Genomic DNA, 18,607 nt, shown 5'->3' with positions numbered 1-18,607 from the left:
TATGGGATAAATTAACGACCTAACGACCTCAATTACCTTATGGGATAAATTAACGACCTAATGTCCCAATTACCTAAATCTAGATTACTACCCGCAACGAGTGTGTGTGTGGGGGGGATTAGATTCAGCATTTTTAGTGAAACCCTCCTCATCTTGAGTGACTGGGGAATCCCTTGGGTCTAGCAAAGCGAAAATTATTATGTTAATTTGTTTTCCCTGAGACCCATTGGCATCACAACATATGGGGTATTAGCGCCCCTGCCAGCCCCTGGGACAAAGGAATATTTTAATGAAATAATAAAGTAAATCTTTATTTCCCTCCTCCAGGAAGTATAAATAGGCCCCACCTCCCCACACACCTCCGTTAAATTATAAAGAACAATCATAGGGAGGGTGTCTTGTGATGCCAATGGGTCTCAGGAAAAAAACTAATTAACATAATAATTTTCGCTTCCCTTACGTCCCATTGGCATCACAACATATGGGGAATTAGCAAGTATGTTCCTCATTGGGCGGGTTATTAATTATAGATGCAGACAGTACAGATCTTGCAAAGGTTGTTCTTGCTGAAAAAATCGACTCCAACCTGTAGTGTCTTACAAAGGTTGAGAGAGATAACCAGGTCGCCGCCTGGCATATATCCTCCAGTGGCACAGAGGCACGCTCGGCCCAGCTGGCAGCCACTGCCCTATCTTGGGAGAATATGACATAAGGAGGAGTGGAGCCAAGTGCTTGCAGTTCTCCTACCCTCTTGGCAGACGTAATTACCAATAAAAAGGCAACCTTAAATGAAAGGAATTTGTAGTCTGTTTCTTCCAGGGGTTCAAATGGATAAAGGCATAGAAACATAGAAGATTGTCGGCAGAAAAAGACCACTGGGTCCATCTTGTCTACCCTTTTAGTATTTTCTTTCTTATTATCTTAAGATAGATATATGTTTGTCTATTTTATCAATGTCCTTTTTTAGATGAGGTCTCCAGAACTGGACACAGTATTCCAGATGTGGTCTCACCAGAGCTCTATATAGCGGGATCACAATCTCTCTCTTCCTACTCTAGCTATACAGCCCAGCATACGATTTGCTTTCCCCACCGCCTGGTTGCACTGGTGACTCATTTTAAGGCTGTCAGAAATCACTACCCCTAAATCCTTCTCTTCTGAAGTCTTTTCCAACACAGTACTGCCGATGTCATACTCGGATAGAGGATTCCTCCTCCCCAAGTGCATTATTTTACATTTGGAAACGTTGAACTTCAATTTCCACTGTTTGGACCACTTATCTAGCAAAGCTAAATCATTTTCCATATTACTGACACCTCCAGGAATATCAACCCTATTGCACACTTTTGTGTCGTCAGCAACAGACAAACTTTACCTACCAAACCTTCTCCTATGTCACTTACAAACATATGAAAAAGAATAGGACCCAGAACAGACCCTTGTGGAACACCACTTGTAACCAGTCTCTGCTCGGAATATACACCACAACCCTCTGATATCTATCCTTCAGCCAACCACAAATCCACTGAACTATCCAGGGATTTAGACCAATTTTCTCCAACTTCTCTATCAGCTTTTTATGGGGAACTGTATCACAGGATTTGCTGGAGTCCAGATAGGCGATATCCACAGCACCACCTTCATCCAGCACTTTTGTGGCATAATCAAAGAAATCACGCATAGGCGTCTCAACACCACGGACAAGTCCCAAGTGTCCACCTGTCTTACCAAGTTAGGTCTCAACCTGGTTACAGCCTTCCAAAATTCCTGATTTCCATACTCTGGAGCAGACGTAAGCCTAGAAGGGCCGAAAGGGCTGCTATTTGTACTTTAATGGATCCAGGCTTGAGTCCTCTATCAAACCTCTTGGAGAAAGATTGGCCGTCAGCTGACAGGCCATTCTGAAGCTAGAGCGCGTGGGACCTGGGGGGGAAGACAGAGCGGAGCACAAGACCTGACAGGTAATGTATGCTGCTGCTTCTCAAATCGTCAGTCGCCCGCCGCACACCGCTATTCAACCGTAGCGATGCGCGGTGGGGGAACGATGATTTTTGGTCTGGCCCTAAATGAACGATCAGCCGATGACACGATCATCGGCTGATCATTCTCTCTATTCCACCGAGCGATAATCGGGCCAATTCGGCCGATTATCGTTACTGTGGAATAGGGCCCTTACACACCAATAGGGTTGGTGCCGACCCCTTCTCTGTGTTTTTTGATAAAGCAAAAGTTGAGATAGTGTCTGCCCACTTGGGGAGTGCCTTAGAAGTAGAAGGGATTGTTGAGGTGGATTCGGGAGCTGGATGGATAGCTTCTGCTTCTGGTGAAGGTGTCAAACACAGACCCTCAAGCATCACCAGCAGGGCCTGCACAGGCTGTTGTGGCTCTTCTTCCTTTTGCTGAGGGAGGTTCCCAAGGCAACACACCCTGCCGGGTTTTGGCAGCAAGTTACTGGCACAAGAAAGGGTCCTAGAATGCTGCGTTTACACGGAACGATAATTCGCCCGATCGTATGATTAATGTTTTATTTTTATAACGATCAGCGTTTAGACGGAAAAATATACGTTTTGCGATCGCTTAAGCCTATATCGCACATAAGTAAAATCGGTGAACGAATGTTTACACGGAACAATCTGCAAATTTTTTGCGAATGACTATTTAAGAACATGTTCAAAGATCAAAATGAATGATTTCTCGCTTGTCGTTTGATCGTTCGCTGCGTTTACATGTACAATCGTTCGAATTTGATCGTTATCGTGCAAATTCGTACGATAATCATTCCGTGTAAACGCAGCATAACACTGAGCAATTTTTAACGACCAACGATAAACGATCGCAAACGAGATTGTTTATCGTTAACCTGAAATCGTTCCCCATATTACACAGGATGATAATCGTTAGTTACGATCGTTACTATGATCGTTATTGCGATTGTTACTATGATCGTTTATTTCTTCTGATCCCAGAAAAACAATGGACAATGTGCTATTACACTGAACGATTAGTGAACAAATGCAGAACTTGAGCGAACGAATGCGGAATTACAGCGAACAATTAACGATAATTTTAGGTTCAGATCTATATCAACGATCAAAGACATACGAACGATTTTTTGATTGTTGCCTGCAATTACACAGAACGATTATCGTTTAAATTTGCCCGATGTAACGATTTTTCGCACGATAATCGTTCCGTGTAATAGGGCCCAAAGACAGGGGAACAAAGGGTATATATACACAGTGAATCCCCATCTTAACGTGTAAGCAAATTCCTACCATAATATTGTATAAAAAACTAAATAAATTATGATCTAGGCATACATTTTTACATATAGAAAATCATTAAAGGACAACTCCGGCGGGACCCCCCAAAAAAAAACAAACACAGATACACACAGACACCATACTCACCATCCCTCCGGTGACGATCGCCACTCCATTCGGCCGCCGTCCGCCTCACCGTCACCTGCGTCCGCCGTCCAGCGATGTCTCCTTCTTCCAGGTCCATGAGAGAGAAAAGGCTGCCAGCGTGCTTGCGCACCAGCAGCCTTTTCATTGGCTGGAGCGCATCACATGGCTTCCAGCAAGCTCAGCCAATCAGGGCTGAGCAAGCTGGAAGCCATGTGATGCGCTCCAGCCAATGAAAAGGCTGCTGGTGCGCATGTGCACCAGCAGCCTTTTCTCTCCCATTCACTCTCAATGAAGACGCCGAGGAGGAAGAAGACCCGGACCGCCCCCAGCTCTGACATCACCCGACACCAGAGAAGAGGACCGTGACGACCGTAATAGGTAATGTATATATTCTTTAACTTCCGGGGTGGGGGGTCGGGGGTCGGAAAGTGGGGGAAGGGGGCCAGACCGGGTATTTAACCACATTACAAAGTTATATAACTTTGTAATGTGTGTTAAATAAGCCCAAAAAAATTTTCGCCGGAGTTGTCCTTTAAAGTATTTGCTTAATTCTATTAAAACTCTAACTCATAGGAGAATGAATATCACCCGCATGATGGATAAATCTGACAGTATTCTGGTGAGTATAACCAATACCTAGTGCAAATAAACATAAATGAAAATAATAATAATCATACTTTAAACATAATTTGTAAAAATAATTCTTAAAAATAGTCCACATATGTGAATAGTAGAGATGAGTGAATATCGAGCATGCTTGAGTCCGTCCGAACCCGATCATTTAGTATTTGATTAGCTGGGGCTGCTGAAGTTGGATAAAGCTCTAAGGTTGTCTGGAAAACATGGATACAGCCAATGACTATATCCATGTTTTCCACATAGCCTTAGGGCTTTATCCAACTTCAGCAGCCACCGCTAATCAAATGCCGAACGTTCGGGTTCGGATGGACTCCAGCATGCTCCAGGTTCGCTCATCTCTAGTGAATAGACATATATATCAAATCGTGGACGTTGGCGATCCTCATCCTCAGGTCACCCACAAAGCACCAGGGAGGATTCTGTCTCTTGTCACAAGAGATTTATTTTATTTTTTGGCCACATCACAGAGCATATACTGTGTATGTGTGTGTGTGTATGTATATATATATATATATATATATATATATATATATATATATATTGTGGACATGTGACGGGAAAAGTGCTCAAGGGGATGTACATCTCACCCAGGTTAATACATAGCGTGAGATGGTAAGTCCAGGAGGCATCGGTGCTCAGCAGTGTTATGCTGCTGAGCTATTATTTATTATTGCCGGGCCTGGACTTACATGGAATGGCAGGTAGGTTTTGGTAGTGGGACTTGCCATTCCTTTCCCCCGATCCAGTATGGGTTTTGGGATCAGGTGAGCTCTGATCCCAATCAGCCTGAGAAGGCAAAAGGTGTGCTCAGTGGACAGGTCCTTGCTCTCAGACAGGAGTAAACAGCCTGCGTGGTCTGTTTGGTGAGAGCTGGGAAGACCGTCGCTGCTGGGGCCTGTTCACACCCCGCAATACTGCCGACTGAAGTGCCAGAGAGATGACCAGTGTATTAGTAAGCGCCCAGACGGGCAGGACTTTTTGTTTTGTTTTATTCTTAAAGCACAGTGTTGCTGTATTTATTTTGCTGGACTGTTTATGCTACAAATAAACACCAAAGCTGTTTTATAAGTCCAAGTTTGCTGCCTGAACTGTGTCCAAACACACCATCCCCTGGGAAGATCCCTACAATATATATATATATATATATATATATATACACTAACCGGCCACTTTATTAGGTACACCATGCTAGTAACTGGTTGGACCCCCTTTTGCCTTCAGAACTGCCTCAATTCTTCGTGGCATAGATACAACAAGGTGCTGGAAGCATTTCTCAGAGATTTTGGTCCATATTGACATGATGGCATCACACAGTTGCCGCAGATTTGTCGGCTGCACATCCATGATGCGAATCTCCCGTTCCACCACATCCCAAAGATGCTCTATTGGATTGAGATCTGGTGACTGTGGAGGCCATTTGAGTACAGTGAACTCATTGTCATGTTCAAGAAACCAGTCTGAGATGATTCTAGCTTTATGACATGGCGCATTATCCTGCTGAAAGTAGCCATCAGATGTTGGGTACATTGTGGTCATAAAGGGATGGACATGGTCAGCAACAATACTCAGGTAGGCTGTGGCGTTGCAACGATGCTCAATTGGTACCAAGGGGCCCAAAGAGTGCCAAGAAAATATTCCCCACACCATGACACCACCAGCCTGAACCGTTGATACAAGGCAGGATGGATCCATGCTTTCATGTTGTTGACGCCAAATTCTGACCCTACCATCCGAATGTCGCAGCAGAAATCGAGTCTCATCAGACCAGGCAACGTTTTTCCAATCTTCTACTGTCCAATTTTGATGAGCTTGTGCAAATTGTAGCCTCAGTTCCCTGTTCTTAGCTGAAAGGAGTGGCACCCGGTGTGGTCTTCTGCTGCTGTAGCCCATCTGCCTCAAAGTTGGACGTACTGTGCGTTCAGAGATGCTCTTCTGCCTACCTTGGTTGTAACGGTTGGCTATTTGAGTCACTGTTGCCTTTCTATCAGCTCGAACCAGTCTGCCCATTCTCCTCTGACCTCTGGCATCAACAAGGCATTTCCGCCCACAGAACTGCCGCTCACTGGATGTTTTTTCTTTTTCGGACCATTCTCTGTAAACCCTAGAGATGGTTGTGCGTGAAAATCCCAGTAGATCAGCAGTTTCTGAAATACTCAGACCAGCCCTTCTGGCACCAACAACCATGCCACGTTCAAAGGCACTCAAATCACCTTTCTTCCCCATACTGATGCTCGGTTTGAACTGCAGGAGATTGTCTTGACCATGTCTACATGCCATGTGATTGGCTGATTAGAAATTAAGTGGTAACGTGCAGTTGGACAGGTGATAAAGTGGCCGGTGAGTGTATATACCCAATCGTGGACGTTGGCGATCCTCATCCTCAGGTCACCCACAAAGCACCAGGGAGGATTCTGTCTCTTGTCACAAGAGATTTATTTTACTTTTTGGCCACATCACAGAGCATATACTGTGTATGTGTATATATATAATATATATATATATATAACACATATACAGCGCTACTGTGTACACATACAGCTCGGCTACATGTACATTACAAACATACAGCTCAGCTACATGTACATTACACACATACAGCTCAGCTACATGTATATTACACACATACAGCTCAGCTACATGTACATTACACATATACAGCTCAGCTACATGTACATTACACATATACAGCTCAGCTACATGTACATTACACACATACAGCTCTACTACATGTACATTACACACATATACAGCTCAGCTACATGTACAATACACATATACAGCTCAGCTACATGTACATTACACACATACAGCTCATCTACATGTACATTACACACATACAGCTCAGCTACCTGTACATTACACACATACAGCTCAGCTACATGTACATTACACACACATACAGCTCAGCTACATGTACATTACACACATACAGCTCAGCTACATGTACATTACACATATACAACTCAGCTACATGTACATTACATACATACAGCTCTGCTGCAGGGATATATACTACACACACACACAGCTCTGCTGCACACACATCACTTCAGCTCATCCAGCACAGCAGAGTAGATGTGGAGTGTATTGTCTCCTGTGAGGTCAGCAGAAGGGGCGGGGCTGTGCTGAGGTTACAGGAAGCAGGAAACTACCGAACTATATACTCCTGTATACTGAGAAACAGAGGGAAGGAAACTCCAATATCCACAGTAAGATGGGAGGAGAGGACTGGTGTGTGGGGTCTGTATACAGGGGAGAGGACTGGTGTGTGGGGTCTGTATACAGGGGAGAGGACTGGTGTGTGGGGTCTGTATACAGGGGGAGAGGACTGGTGTGTGGGGTCTGTATACAGGGGGAGAGGACTGGTGTGTGGGGTCTGTATACAGGGGGAGAGGACTGGTGTGTGTGGGGTCTGTATACAGGGGGAGAGGACTGGTGTGTGGGGGAGGTCTGTATACAGGGGAGAGGACTGGTGTGTGGGGTCTGTATACAGGGGGTGAGGACTGGTGTGTGGGGTCTGTATACAGGGGGAGAGGACTGGTGTGGGGGGTCTGTATACAGGGGGAGAGGACTGATGTGTGGGGTCTGTATACAGGGGGAGAGGACTGGTGTGTGGGGTCTGTATACAGGGGAGAGGACTGGTGTGTGGGGTCTGTATACAGGGGGAGAGGACTGGTGTGTGTGGGGTCTGTATACAGGGGGAGAGGACTGGTGTGTGTGGGGTCTGTATACAGGGGGAGAGGACTGGTGTGTGGGGTCTGTATACAGCGGAGAGGACTGGTATGTGGGGTCTGTATACAGGGGAGAGGACTGGTGTGTGGGGTCTGTATACAGGGGAGAGGACTGGTGTGTGTGGGGTCTGTATACAGGGGGAGAGGACTGGTGTGTGGGGTCTGTATACAGGGGAGAGGACTGGTGTGTGGGGTCTGTATACAGGGGAGAGGACTGGTGTGTGGGGTATGTATACAGGGGAGAGGACTGGTGTGTGGGGTCTGTATACAGGGGGAGAGGACTGGTGTGTGGGGTCTGTATACAGGGGGAGAGGACTGGTGTGTGTGGTCTGTATACAGGGGAGAGGACTGGTGTGTGTGGTCTGTATACAGGGGAGAGGACTGGTGTGTGTGGTCTGTATACAGGGGAGAGGACTGGTGTGTGTGGTCTGTATACAGCAGAGAGGACTGGTGTGTGGGGTCTGTATACAGGGGGGAGGAGTGGTGTGTGGGGTCTGTATACAGGGGGAGAGGACTGGTGTGTGGGGTCTGTATACAGGGGGGAGGAGTGGTGTGTGGGGTCTGTATACAGGGGGAGAGGACTGGTGTGTGGGGTCTGTATACAGGGGGAGAGGACTGGTGTGTGGGGGATCTGTATACAGGGGAGAGGACTGGTGTGTGTGGGGTCTGTATACAGGGGGAGAGGACTGGTGTGTGGGGGATCTGTATACAGGGGAGAGGACTGGTGTGTGGGGGATCTGTATACAGGGGAGAGGACTGGTGTGTGGGGGTCTGTATACAGGGGGAGAGGACTGGTGTGTGGGGTCTGTATACAGGGGGGAGGAGTGGTGTGTGGCGGAGCTGTATACTTATATACTATACTATATGTATATACACTATATATATATATATGATATTATGCTGCTCTATGTTATACTGTGTGGCGGTGAGTGCGGCTCTCGGGGTTATACCAGTGTTATGAGCTTATGATATGTCTTTAGGTTATTTTAGCCTCTGAGTCTTTTTCCATATGTGTTGAGTTATGATATTTTCTCTCCTCACCTTTATGACGGCAGCACAGGAGTTACCTCATGCCCTAGAGACAGGAAGAGCACAGACACAAGAGGTTAAAAGCCCCTCCCCTTCCCACTACCACCAGTGCTTTCCCTTTCCCTGTAGGGCAGGCACGAGAGGTGGGGGATCCATGGTGAACATGAGAAGATCCCCCTGTTTGAAGATTTATTTTCCCCTTACCAGCAGGAATCAATTGGGGTTTAACCTCCTTCCTTCCCAGGGAGGCGGCTGGCTGATCTTCGGATCTTGGGTAAGGGATGGCCCGCTGGTTCTCTTCACACTATCCCTTACATGGCGCGGGCGCGCAGAGAGTTTTCTGTTACTGCAACCTCCGGACCTCTCCTTTGTATGTGCACTGGTCCTGCACTGGTCCTGCTGCGGTGTAGTGGTTGGGCGTTTTGTATAGAACGGACTGTACCAGTTTTCTATCTCTCTCTCCTCTTCCCTATACCTTTTCAGGGTGGTATATAATTACTCTGCGTGCTGTCTTCACCTTAGTCTTTAACTATTTGAAACCAGTAATTTATCTATAGGCTTCTCTGCTCTATCAGATTTGATACACAGAGTCTAGGGAATATTTTTTCCCATTTGATCTTACCGTCTGTCAGACTTCCACTGGGCATGGAGGATACACAAGAGGTGCGATTTATTGGAGATGAGTTGTTTACTGGTCTTTAAAGGACAACTCCGGCCAAAAGTTTTTTTTAATGTTATTACTAAGGAATCGCTGAAAAGCAAAGACGATCAATTATGTGCTCCCAAGGGAACCTATTTATTTATTCATTTATTTATTTTTGACCGTCGCCTCTGATTCCCATTTTAAGTTAGACAAATTCCTAATGCACATTAATTATTAAAAAAATGCACATATACTGCTATTTCCCTTAATTTAGTAGATCAGGGAGACTTCAAATTCTCTAAAATACTGTTACGTCACGAATCAGTTGTAATTCCAATGGAGTGTCCAGCAGGGGGCGCACTATATATAGAATTCAATGAGTACCATTGACTTCTATATATAGTGCGCCCCTGCTGGACACTCTATGGAATCAATGGCTGTCTATGTAGCATGTCTGTATGCACACATATACACTGTACTACTCCCCCATCATCTGCTCATAGTATGAGCAGATGATGGGGGAGTAGTACCAGGGCCATCACCATCACCAATCCGGCCCCCCTGCTGCCGCCATATATGATCTGTACTACTTCCCCATCATCTGCTCATACTATGAGCAGATGATGGTGAAGTAGTACCAGGGCTATCCCCATCACCGCTGATGCCGCCCCTGCTGTCACTCGTACGCTGCATACCTCCGCTGGCCGCAGCTCCGGCGTGCTGGGCGGGTCTGCTGCTGTAATTGAGGCCCCGGTCTCAGGCCTACTTCCTCCTTGGGATCGGGGCCTCAATTACAGCAGCGGACCCGCTGGAGCTGCGGCCAGCGAAGGTATGCAGTGTACGAGCGAAAGCAAGGGCAGCATCGGTGGTGATGAGGATAGCCCTGGTCCTGCTTCCCCATCACCTGCTCATAGTATAAGCAGCTGATAGGGAAGTAGTACCAGGGCATATGTGGCTCCAGGATCAGGTGAAGTGCAGGGGCGGCATCGAGGGCGATAGGGATAGCCCTGGTACTACTTCCCCATCATCTGCTCATAGTATGGGCAGATGATGGGGAAGTAGTACAGAGCATATGTGGAGGCAGCAGGGGGCTGGATTGGTGCTGGGGATGGCCCTGGTACAACCCCCCCCCCCCCCATCAATCTGCTCATACTATGAGCAGGTGATGGGGGAGTAGTACAGTGTATATGTATGCATACAGACGTGTTACATAGACAGCCATTGATTCCATAGAGTGTCCAGCAGGGGCGCACTATATATAGAAGTCAATGGTACTCATTGGATTCTATATATAGTGCACCCCTTGCTTGACACTCCATTGGATTTACACCTGATTCGTGACGTCACGGTATTTTACAGAATTTGAAGTCTCCATGATCTAATAAATTAAGGGAAATAGCAGTATATGTGCCTTTCCCATATGTACATTAAGAATTTGTCTAACTTAATAACATATAAAAAAATACTTTTGGCCGAACTTCTCCTTTAATAAGAGGAAGCTAGTTCCCTCTTCAGGAGACCTTTCAGGCCCTCGTCACTGATGATTAACAAAACTCGGGAAGAATGGGATTTGGACACCCAGGTGGTTAGAGTTACTAGTAATCACCTTGTCATTTGTAGGCTCTTCAACTGAGGCCATGGGGATTTGTAGAAGTCTTATAGACTGTTACTTTTCTCTTGAGAGTATTGTTGCTGCTACATGTGTTCTTGTGCAGTACATATGGGAATCAATCAGAGGCGACCGTCAAAATAAAGCGATTCAGCGATTCCTTAGCCGCCTTGGTTGATTTCTCAGCAGTGACGGTCAGTATGGTTGCCAGGAATTGGGTTCTACCTTTTCTGCCATAAGGCACTTTAAAAAAAAAAATTCTGAAGTTCAGGAGGCTTGGATGTGTGTCACCCAGGACAGCTGATCCTTAGTAACTGAACGGAACCATATAGGCTTAGTATGAACCTGAAACCATCAAATTTTGTCTGATACAGAGGAATCAACATGGAATTCACTACACCACTTTATCTATAGGATACTATGATGGCGTTCATCGACTTACAGGTTTGTGGTTTGTATTAGTTGTGTCCAGCATTATCAATTCAGCGCTCTCTCCTTCGGGATTTCCTCAGCCCTTTTGCATCTTCTCCAGTTTTATGGGGGAGTTGATTCCCTACCTTCATCGGTTTGGGATAAATATTTCCGCCTGTCTGGTTGAGTTTTCTTCCTTTGACAGATTCCGCATAGAAGGTGTTGAGACTATAACGACAGCCAGTGATGATCTCTCCTGGGAATGGCCGATAAACAATCAGAAATTGGATCTCAACCCAGACACCCAAAATATATTTGGGGATCCTCTGGATTGCTAGGTAATAATGTCCTCTCTCCCCTCAGATTAAAGGGGTAGTGCACTAAACTAAACAACACACGTTACAAAGTTATACAACTTTGTAATGTGTGTTATTTATGTGAATGGCCCCCTTCCCTGTGTTCCCCCCCCCCCCAAAAAAAAAGTGTGGTGCATTATACTCACCGCATTACTGTCGACCCTGGCCGCCATCTTGGGACAATGACAACATCTTCAGGAGGCCGGCCGAACCGCTCCAGCCGTCCCTCATGTGTGGGGTCTGTATACAGGGGGAGAGGACTGGTGTGTGGGGTCTGTATACAGGAGGAGAGGACTGGTGTGTGTGGTCTGTATACAGGGGAGAGGACTGGTGTGTGGGGTCTGTATACAGGGGGAGAGGACTGGTGTGTGGGGTCTGTATACAGGGGAGAGGACTGGTGTGTGGGGTCTGTATACAGGGGGAGAGGACTGGTGTGTGGGGTCTGTATACAGGGGGAGAGGACTGGTGTGTGGGGTCTGTATACAGGGGGAGGACTGGTGTGTGGGGTCTGTATACAGGGGGAGAGGACTGGTGTGTGGGGTCTGTATACAGGGGAGAGGACTGGTGTGTGGGGTCTGTATACAGGGGAGAGGACTGGTGTGTGGTCTGTATACAGGGGGAGAGGACTGGTGTGTGGGGTCTGTATACAGGGGAGAGGACTGGTGTGTGGTCTGTATACAGGGGGAGAGGACTGGTGTGTGTGGTCTGTATACAGGGGAGAGGACTGGTGTGTGGTGTCTGTATACAGGGGGAGAGGACTGGTGTGTGGGGTCTGTATACAGGGGGAGAGGACTGGTGTGTGGGGGGTCTGTATACAGGGGGAGAGGACTGGTGTGTGGGGGGTCTGTATACAGGGGGAGAGGACTGGTGTGTGGGGTCTGTATACAGGGGGAGAGGACTGGTGTGTGGGGTCTGTATATAGGGGGAGAGGACTGGTGTGTGGGGTCTGTATACAGGGGGAGGACTGGTGTGTGGGGTCTGTATACAGGGGGAGAGGACTGGTGTGTGGGGTCTGTATACAGGGGAGAGGACTGGTGTGTGGGGTCTGTATACAGGGGAGAGGACTGGTGTGTGGTCTGTATACAGGGGGAGAGGACTGGTGTGTGGGGTCTGTATACAGGGGAGAGGACTGGTGTGTGGGGTCTGTATACAGGGGAGAGGACTGATGTGTGGGGTCTGTATACAGGGGGAGAGGACTGGTGTGTGTGGTCTGTATACAGGGGAGAGGACTGGTGTGTGGTGTCTGTATACAGGGGGAGAGGACTGGTGTGTGGGGTCTGTATACAGGGGGAGAGGACTGGTGTGTGGGGGGTCTGTATACAGGGGGAGAGGACTGGTGTGTGGAGGGTCTGTATACAGGGGAGAGGACTGGTGTGTGGGGTCTGTATACAGGGGGAGAGGACTGGTGTGTGTGTGGGGTCTGTATACAGGGGAAGAGGACTGGTGTGTGGGGTCTGTATACAGGGGGAGAGGACTGGTGTGTGGGGTCTGTATACAGGGGGAGAGGACTGGTGTGTGGGGGAGGTCTGTATACAGGGGGAGAGGACTGGTGTGTGGTGTCTGTATACAGGGGAGAGGACTGGTGTGTGGGGTCTGTATACAGGGGGGAGAGGACTGGTGTGTGTGTGTGTGGGGTCTGTATACAGGGGGAGAGGACTGGTGTGTGTGGTGTCTGTATACAGGGGAGAGGACTGGTGTGTGGGGTCTGTATACAGGGGGGAGGAGTGGTGTGTGGGGTCTGTATACAGGGGGGAGGAGTGGTGTGTGGTGTCTGTATACAGGGGGAGAGGACTGGTGTGTGGGGTCTGTATACAGGGGGAGAGGACTGGTGTGTGGGGTCTGTATACAGGGGGAGAGGACTGGTGTGTGGGGTCTGTATACAGGGGGAGAGGACTGGTGTGTGGGGTCTGTATACAGGGGGAGAGGACTGGTGTGTGGGGTCTGTATACAGGGGGAGAGGACTGGTGTGTGGGGTCTGTATACAGGGGGAGAGGACTGGTGTGTGGGGTCTGTATACAGGGGGAGAGGACTGGTGTGTGGGGTCTGTATACAGGGGGAGAGGACTGGTGTGTGGGGTCTGTATACAGGGGGAGAGGACTGGTGTGTGGGGGGGTCTGTATACAGGGGGAGAGGACTGGTGTGTGGGGGGGTCTGTATACAGGGGGAGAGGACTGGTGTGTGGGGTCTGTATACAGGGGGAGAGGACTGGTGTGTGTGGGGTCTGTATACAGGGAAGAGGAGTGGTGTGTGTGGGGTCTGTATACAGGGGAGAGGACTGGTGTGTGTGGTCTGTATACAGGGGGAGAGGACTGATGTGTGTGGGGTCTGTATACAGGGGGAGAGGACTGGTGTGTGGTGTCTGTATACAGGGGAGAGGACTGGTGTGTGTGGGGTCTGTATACAGGGGGAGAGGACTGGTGTGTGTGGGGTCTTTATACAGGGAAGAGGACTGGTGTGTGTGGGGTCTGTATACAGGGGGAGAGGACTGGTGTGTGGGGTCTGTATACAGGGGAGAGGACTGGTGTGTGGGGTCTGTATACAGGGGGGAGGAGTGGTGTGTGGCGGAGCTGTATACTTATATACTATACTATATGTATATACACTATATATATATGATGTTATGCTGCTCTATGTTATACTGTGTGGCGGTGAGTGCGGCTCTCGGGGTTATACCAGTGTTATGAGCTTATGATATGTCTTTAGGTTATTTTAGCCTCTGAGTCTTTTTCCATATGTGTTGATTTACGATATTTTCTCTCCTCACCTTTATGCCGGCAGCACAGGAGTTACCTCATGCCCTAGAGACAGGAAGAGCACAGACACAAGAGGTTAAAAGCCCCTCCCCTTCCCACTACCACCAGTGCTTTCCCTTTCCCTGTAGGGCAGGCACGAGAGGTGGGGGATCCATGGTGAACATGAGAAGATCCCCCTGTTTGAAGATTTATTTTCCTCTTACCAGCAGGAATCAATTGGGGTTTAACCTCCTTCCTTCCCAGGGAGGCGGCTGGCTGATCTTCGGATCTTGGGTAAGGGATGGCCCGCTGGTTCTCTTCACACTATCCCTTACATGGCGCGGGCGCGCAGAGAGTTTTCTGTTACTGCAACCTCTGGACCTCTCCTTTGTATGTGCACTGGTCCTGCACTGGTCGTGCTGCGGTGTAGTGGTTGGGCGTTTTGTATAGAACGGACTGTACCAGTTTTCTATCTCTCTCTCCTCTTCCCTATACCTTTTCAGGGTGGTATATAATTACTCTGCGTGCTGTCTTCACCTTAGTCTTTAACTATTTGAAACCAGTAATTTATCAGATTTGATACACAGAGTCTAGGGAATATTTTTTCCCATTTGATCTTACCGTCTGTCAGACTTCCACTGGGCATGGAGGATACACAAGAGGTGCGATTTATTGGAGATGAGTTGTTTACTGGTCTTTAAAGGACAACTCCGGCCAAAAGTTTTTTTAATGTTATTTCTAAGGAATCGCTGAAAAGCAAAGACGATCAATTATGTGCTCCCAAGGGAACCTATTTATTTATTCATTTATTTATTTTTGACCGTCGCCTCTGATTCCCATTTTAAGTTAGACAAATTCCTAATGCACATTAATTATTAAAAAAAATGCACATATACTGCTATTTCCCTTAATTTAGTAGATCAGGGTGACTTCAAATTCTCTAAAATACTTGTTACGTCACGAATCAGTTGTAATTCCAATGGAGTGTCCAGCAGGGGGCGCACTATATATAGAATTCAATGAGTACCATTGACTTCTATATATAGTGCGCCCCTGCTGGACACTCTATGGAATCAATGGCTGTCTGTGTAGCATGTCTGTATGCACACATATACACTGTACTACTCCCCCATCATCTGCTCATAGTATGAGCAGATGATGGGGGAGTAGTACCAGGGCCATCACCATCACCAATCCGCCCCCCCTGCTGCCGCCACATATGATCTGTACTACTTCCCCATCATCTGCTCATACTATGAGCAGATGATGGTGAAGTAGTACCAGGGCTATCCCCATCACCGCTGATGCCGCCCCTGCTGTCACTCGTACGCTGCATACCTCCGCTGGCCGCAGCTCCGGCGTGCTGGGCGGGTCTGCTGCTGTAATTGAGGCCCCGGTCTCAGGCCTACTTCCTCCTTGGGACCGGGGCCTCAATTACAGCAGCGGACCCGCTGGAGCTGCGGCCAGCGAAGGTATGCAGTGTACGAGCGAAAGCAAGGGCAGCATCGGTGGTGATGAGGATAGCCCTGGTCCTGCTTCCCCATCACCTGCTCATAGTATAAGCAGATGATGGGGAAGTAGTACCAGGGCATATGTGGCTCCAGGATCAGGTGAAGTGCAGGGGCGGCATCGAGGGCGAAAGGGATAGCCCTGGTACTACTTCCCCATCATCTGCTCATAGTATGGGCAGATGATGGGGAAGTAGTACAGAGCATATGTGGAGGCAGCAGGGGGCTGGATTGGTGCTGGGGATGGCCCTGGTACAACCCCCCCCCATCAATCTGCTCATACTATGAGCAGGTGATGGGGGAGTAGTACAGTGTATATGTGTGCATACAGACGTGTTACATAGACAGCCATTGATTCCATAGAGTGTCCAGCAGGGGCGCACTATATATAGAAGTCAATGGTACTCATTGGATTCTATATATAGTGCACCCCTTGCTTGACACTCCATTGGATTTACACCTGATTCGTGACGTCACGGTATTTTACAGAATTTGAAGTCTCCATGATCTAATAAATTAAGGGAAATAGCAGTATATGTGCCTTTCCCATATGTACATTAAGAATTTGTCTAACTTAATAACATATAAAAAAATACTTTTGGCCGAACTTCTCCTTTAATAAGAGGAAGCTAGTTCCCTCTTCAGGAGACCTTTCAGGCCCTCGTCACTGATGATTAACAAAACTCGGGAAGAATGGGATTTGGACACCCAGGTGGTTAGAGTTACTATTAATCACCTTGTCACTTGTAGGCTCTTCAACTGAGGCCATGGGGATTTGTAGAAGTCTTATAGACTGTTACTTTTCTCTTGAGAGTATTGTTGCTGCTACATGTGTTCTTGTGCAGTACATATGGGAATCAATCAGAGGCGACCGTCAAAATAAAGCGATTCAGCGATTCCTTAGCCGCCTTGGTTGATTTCTCAGCAGTGACGGTCAGTATGGTTGCCAGGAATTGGGTTCTACCTTTTCTGCCATAAGGCACTTTAAAAAAAAAAATTCTGAAGTTCAGGAGGCTTGGATGTGTGTCACCCAAGACAGCTGGTCCTTAGTAACTGAACGGAACCATATAGGCTTAGTATGAACCTGAAACCATCAAATTTTGTCTGATACAGAGGAATCAACATGGAATTCACTACACCACTTTATCTATAGGATACTATGATGGCGTTCATCGACTTACAGGTTTGTGGTTTGTATTAGTTGTGTCCAGCATTATCAATTCAGCGCTCTCTCCTTCGGGATTTCCTCAGCCCTTTTGCATCTTCTCCAGTTTTATGGGGGAGTTGATTCCCTACCTTCATCGGTTTGGGATAAATATTTCCGCCTGTCTGGTTGAGTTTTCTTCCTTTGACAGATTCCGCATAGAAGGTGTTGAGACTATAACGACAGCCAGTGATGATCTCTCCTGGGAATGGCCGATAAACAATCAGAAATTGGATCTCAACCCAGACACCCAAAATATATTTGGGGATCCTCTGGATTGCTAGGTAATAATGTCCTCTCTCCCCTCAGATTAAAGGGGTAGTGCACTAAACTAAACAACACACGTTACAAAGTTATACAACTTTGTAATGTGTGTTATTTATGTGAATGGCCCCCTTCCCTGTGTTCCCCCCCCCCCCCCCAAAAAAAAAGTGTGGTGCATTATACTCACCGCATTACTGTCGACCCTGGCCGCCATCTTGGGACAATGACAACATCTTCAGGAGGCCGGCCGAACCGCTCCAGCCGTCCCTCATGCCAGCCCCCCTCTGTCGCGTCATCAGCTGCTCAGCCGCGATTGGCTGAGCTTAGGTATGCTCAGCTGATGACGCGGCAGAGGGGGGGCGGCATGAAGGATGGCTGCAGCGGGGACAGCAGCAAGGTCCTCAGGCCTTAAAGAACTGCAGGCAGTTGGGTTGCCCTACAGTAGGCGAGGAATATCTAGATTCTAACGATTCACATCCTATTGGACAACAGTACCGCTGTGGCACATCTGAGACACCAGGACAGTGCAGAGCGGTATGCGCTTCAGTCCATTCAGATTGGATCTTCACCTAGGGGGAGCGACATATTTATCCCTAACAGCCACATATCTTATATCTTACATGGTTTATCGTAGCAGTCAACCCATTCTCACGAATGAAGGGTGTCTCAAGAAGGATTTTATTCCTCAATTAGGTCTGCTTCTGATTTGTTCACTGATTGTCAGAACAATGAGGTATAGAAGTTCTTTCCAAGAGACAATCTGGTGGCAGTGGATGTACTTGAACAGCCTTGATTTTCATTCTTATATACATTTCTTTATCTTCGGCTCATTCCTGGGACACTACAGGAAATCTTGACGGGGAGACCATCAGGTACCATTTTCGGCCAGAAGGTATAGTTAGGCCTTGTGCGGAAACGGGTCCTTGAGCTCTCTGGGCTCTTTCACTTTTGGATTGGAGCCTTCACCTTCTACTTCATCAGGGACCAGTTCCATCCGGATCTCTCAAGATCTCTCACTCAAGATGTCGAACCGGAATCCTGAGTCTATGTTAAGGAGCAGAGGTTTCTACA

At 47.6% G+C, this 18,607-nt stretch overlaps 1 pseudogene; it reads left to right on the top strand.

Moving 5' to 3' along the window:
• LOC138786596 (zinc finger protein 850-like) overlaps positions 1-18,607 on the top strand; it is a 55,900-nt pseudogene that overhangs the window by 2,448 nt on the left and 34,845 nt on the right.

Source organism: Dendropsophus ebraccatus, chromosome 3 (assembly GCF_027789765.1).
Source record: "Dendropsophus ebraccatus isolate aDenEbr1 chromosome 3, aDenEbr1.pat, whole genome shotgun sequence".
NCBI lineage: Eukaryota > Metazoa > Chordata > Amphibia > Anura > Hylidae > Dendropsophus > Dendropsophus ebraccatus.
The sequence above is the reverse complement of the archived record's forward strand: the minus strand, read 5'-3'. Positions and strand labels throughout refer to the sequence as shown.